This window comes from Erythranthe guttata, chromosome 11 (assembly GCF_056151865.1).
Source record: "Erythranthe guttata isolate IM_541 chromosome 11, IM_541, whole genome shotgun sequence".
In the NCBI taxonomy this organism is placed as follows: Eukaryota; Viridiplantae; Streptophyta; class Magnoliopsida; order Lamiales; family Phrymaceae; genus Erythranthe; species Erythranthe guttata.
This window is the reverse complement of record NC_142543.1, coordinates 9,799,548-9,804,879: the sequence shown is the minus strand read 5'-3', so window position 1 is coordinate 9,804,879 and position 5,332 is coordinate 9,799,548. Positions and strand designations below refer to the sequence as shown.

General features: G+C 33.0%; 1 pseudogene; it reads right to left on the bottom strand.

Annotated features, from left to right (window-relative positions):
• Positions 1-306: 306 nt before the first annotated feature.
• On the bottom strand, positions 307-4,740 carry LOC148766977 (uncharacterized; annotated as a pseudogene).
• Between the last annotated feature and the right edge of the window lie 592 nt (positions 4,741-5,332).

Sequence of the window (5,332 nt, the reverse complement as noted above, 5' to 3'; positions counted from 1 at the left end):
TAAATTTTCTCACCTTTTTTATATGACATGTTTTTTTAAATTATTTTGTTTTTCTTTTTCTTCCCCACTAAAACGATCAACTTTAAAAAAAATATATATATACCATTTCCAATGTAAAAGTGTATTCGGGCCATCGACTGATTATGACATCGTATTTGGAAAGTGTATCCTTTAAACGGTGATAGGTTTCATCGATGAAAGAAGTTGTCGAGTGCTGAGCTGGAAAGCTGGTTGTCTTTACCTGCAATCATATTATCGAATGAAATTATAAAAAAATAAAAAAAAATAGAAAAAAATAATAGTTGGTCATAGCTTGCAAAACTCGAGTAAAGAAAGACGTTTATCTTGGATCCAACGGGTTATATACACATGAAACAACTCCTTTGCATCAACCCCGCCTTTAATCGAACTGCAATGCAGTTAAAATTGACTTTAATTTTTTTTTTTAAATTAAAAAAATTAAATAAATAAAATAAAAGTACCAAATATTCCAGAAATCAAGATCCTTTTGAAAATCGGCTGTAGCGATGACGAGTTCGACTACGGGGGGTGTGGGCCCGGTGGAGGGCATGAACCGAGAAATGCCCTTAATCTGCTAGCGAGCTCCGTGCTGTATATCGAGCTCGAAAGGTTTGGTAGGTCTATAAAACTGCACCGAAAAAAAAAAAATTAATTTTTTTTTTAAATAATAAAATAAAATAAATATAACATAAGAGGAAAGAAAATTACCTAGGAAGAAGATCTTGCTTGTGGATTTCGATATCGGTCGAAATCTCGTTTCTAATATTCATACAAAGTGATTTCATTTTCTTATAAGCTGTAGAAAGTGCGACTGGATCCATTAATATGTTATGGTATTGTTTGAAACGAACTCGTCTGTTTCCGACAAGTGTCTTCTAGACCTCTTCTTTGTAGCATTCTGCAATTAAAAATATTTCCCAATTAATTAATTAATTAATTAAGAAAAAGATAATCGAGAGTGAAATAAATTACCTGAAAGTATCTGCATAATTTCGACTGTGCCTCGGGCAAAAGAATGTCGTGCAGAAGCTTGTAGAGTTTCAAAGCAGGTGTAAGAACAGGTGCTGCTAGGCCCGAAGCGGGCCCGAACACGTTTACCATACCCGAGGGTGACAATTCATCGAGGGATTTGTAGTTTTCGAAAACTAAGGTTGCTATTTGGTTGATTTCTTCGGACACTTCCCCTAATAATCGGACCTGATAATTGATGATTAAAAAAATTTAGGAGGTGTTTACAATCTACAATAATATTTCTCTTTATTTAAAAAACTAATTTCGAGAAAAAATTACGGAAAAATCGAAAATTGAAATTGAAAATTTTTGTTTGAAATCGGCGGAATTTGGAAATTTTGCTTTTTCAGTCACCTATAATATAAAATACATTATAAAAATATGAATATTATAAGTAGGAGTGAAAGTCGGATGGATCGGATCGGAATTAGCCTTTTCGGAAAATTTCGAAAAAAAAATCGGAAGTACAAAATCAATTCCAATTCCAATTCCAAAATTTTCGGAATCTAAAAATTCGTCCCGATTCCAAAAGGCCCGGAAATTTTGGAATTTCGGTAAAAATCGGAAATCACATTATAAGCTTTAAAATTTCAAAACTTAGCCGAAATTTTCTAAAATGTTCATATTGTTCAAAAATAACAACATCCACGCAGATAAAAGTAAAACTAGTAACTACTAAATTTCAGTTCAAAAAAATAAATAAAAATAAACACAGCATAATATCAAATAAAACTTCTAACAACAATTCATTATGTCAAAATCCTAAAACAAAACTTATAGGTATATTTTTCGGAAAAATAAGTATTATATAATATATATTATTCATAGGTGTATTTTTCGGAAAAAAAAATCGAAAATTTTCAGAATTAAATCGGATCGGAAATTGGAAATTTCAAATTTATTTAATATAGTTCCAATTCCAATCCAAAAAAATCGGGAACATTTCGGAAATCGGAACCGGCGGAAATTGGAAATTGCGTTCCAATTTGCACCCCTAATTATAAGTGTAGTTTCCGGAATAGATTTGAAAATTTAGAAAATTAAAATCGGAATCTAATACGTATTCTTTCCAATTCCATTACGAAAATAAAATCGGAATCTAATATGTACCTCCTGATGACTCAGCGTTTGCTTCGTTTTTCCCTTGATGACGACAGGTAGGAGCAACTCATGCACCAAATCGAGACAGTCCGCAGTCGGAGTTGCAACATCCATAACATACGAAAGATATCTGACGAGGAAACGAGAATTAAAACTTGAATTGAATTTTATTAAATTAGCACACATACGAATTCTCGTAAACGAAAACACCAACAACGCAATCGTACCTAAGCTTCGTGTAAGCATCCGAAACTCCGAAATAGGATGCGAATTCCGACACCAACCACTTCCAAGAACCATGAAGCAACAAGTTCCTCTGTTGAAACTGTTGCACTTTCATCGCGGTCTCCAAGACGCAGTCGTACGCAATAGTCTCCGCTACCGATGCGTACTTTTTTTTATTTTAACAGGTAAAAAACAAAATGTTATTAGCCGAGAGATAATTCCAAAATCGAAAGTGAAAATACTGTTTTTCGAACATCATAATACCCTTTTGTATAAAAGCTAAAGCATCCCAATTTCATTACAAAAAAGCTTATATGAGGAATCATTTAATATTTATATTTCCAACAATTTAAAAAAAAAAAAAAAAAAGGAAAAAGGAAAAAAGCCCGAGTTCCAATAAAGGCGAAGGCTTATTTAAACACAAGTTTATTTCCGGTTAGCTTTCATACATACACCTAGATTCGATTTTCTTGATGCTCTTCTCTACTGCAGGTATATATTCTGCTCGACGATTAAGCTTATTCTTGTTTTTTTATGGAAGCTCGTTGTCACCTCTAATGTAATAAATAATCCCTAATTGTTACCAAAGTGTCTTCCGTTTAAATTTCACAACCTTGGTAACAATTAGAGAGTATTATTACATGAAAGGCGACAACGAGCTTCCATCGAAAAAAAGACTAAGCTTAACGGTTAAGAAGTGAGAGTCGTTGAAGAAGAATAAGGCCTCATTTGGTTGCCAAGATAAGATTAGCCAAGATAAAATTAAATAATCTAAGATCACATCTAAAACATGCCTAAAAGGCAAGATAACATAATATTTGCGGATCGGCTTGGAAAAATATTGGGGATACCAAACATCAAACAAAGTTCCATTAGTTAGTTAATCATGGCTAATCTCCCCAACCAAACGAGGCCTAATAATAATATACATGCAATAAAGAAGGTCATCAAGAAAATAAAAATCTTGATTAAGTATGAGAGGTGGGTCTTGCTACTTGGAATAGACTTTTGTTTCATTAAGCCTTCGAACAATTAAGCCTCTATTTTTATTTTTCTCGGTACTCTACTAGAACTGTTTTTTTCTTTCTTCGGTTTTTTTTTTTTTTTGTGCAATTTTTTTTCCTATTTAAAAATTAATGCATACCTTGTGACTGTTGTCATCTGGTGCAGTTGAGTAATTAATATGTAACTGTACTTTCCCAACTTGCTCGTGCTCCGGTTCGTGATATATAAAACACGAACGAAGCTTCTCCCCCTGCATTAAAATCACAATAAATAAATAAATAATAATAATAAAAAAAATTACAATTTCAGATGATAAGTAAAAATACCGATTCATCAGCAATATCAGCCACTTGAAGTACAGCATGGCCACAATACTTTCCCTTCGAATCGTGTATCTCAATCACTAGATCATCGCCCAATCCATCTGGCAAGCTGTATATTAACAAAAATATTTATCCATATATTTAATATTGAAAAAGCAAAAATTAAAAAGTAGAAATAAAAAAAAACATACAATACACGATTTTCGCCAGATCCTGGCTGCATTCTCAATGCATCCTCTTCGGGAGAACTTTTCAATCTCAACAAGCAGTAATACGATTCTGTAACGAAAATAAAAATAAATAAAAAATTAAATAATGTCCCATTCAGCAAAAAATCAAAAACGAAAAAAATGAAAAATTACATCTTTTCCGAGTTGTACGAAGACAGAGAAGCAAAACACAAGGATTCCAAAGTAAGAGAAAATCCACATTTTCTCCACATTCGATTTATTTATAAATTTGCACTACTTTCCACATTTATTTATATATATGTATATCATAGAATTATGAAAAAAATAATTGTCCGAAAAGTAGATACCTTGAACAACTTCGTAAGAAGACGAACTGCTCCGCCAAGCATTAAAACCACTCTTGATAAGCTCCGGCACTTCTCTTAAGTACCGACGGGCACCAACAACAACGTAAGCCATACTTTGATGTAATAAAGATCCATTCACTGTCATAATCGGTTTTACACGTTCTCTTTTTAATGCTTTCCTCTCAGAAGAGAAAACGGATTTCACATTCGATAATCGAAGCTGCAAAGATTCCAACTTTACGGAAGATGATGATGTTAAAGAAGCAAACGCGCACCCTGTCGGTGGGTCCAACCCCATTCTCACTTTTCGCACTACCAAAAAAAAATATTAAAAAAATTAAGATTTTTTATAGTACAAAAACATTCGAATTAATCGTATAGAAAACTTAAAAGATAATAGGAAACCTTGGACTTTAATCTTGCCGATGGTTTTCTTAGTTTTCACAGAAGCTCCTTCACTAACGAGCGACGACTCTTTTTTCAACAGTTCTTCCTCGGACTGTAATAAAACATGCCTCAACCTACAAAAATCGGAATGTACATTTGTTTTCGAGAAAAGTCGGAGCTTCCATACTGCCGCGGGCCCACGAATTCAGACATAGACGAACACATGCGTCGTACGAGAGAACAGAGCACCAGTGACCTAGTCCACTGTTGTCACATAATTTAGATAATCAATAAATATTTAATTAAAAAAAAAACATAATTATATTTTAAGTAACTATTAAAATATAATTATGAAACGAAAACTTGATTTCGCAGTAGGGTTTATGAAACCGAGTTCTTCTTCTTCTTCTTCTTCTCGACAAATGAAATGAATACTTTCAGAAGCGAAATGAATCACCAAACCCCAGCATTAGGCAACTTCGAATCCCACCAAAATTCAGTTTCCAATCTCGAAAAAACAAATGGACCAAGAACAAAATCTGAGAGAATGTAGCATAAAATAATTAACATAAAAAAAAACCAAGAAAATCAAGATCCCATTTAGTAAAAAGTTAAAGTTAGTGATGAACAGCGTACAAAAATTTTCTGTAATTCATGTGGAGAAAATCTCGTACGAGGTCCAACTTTCCTCTGTCTGTAAATGGAATTTAATAACATTCCT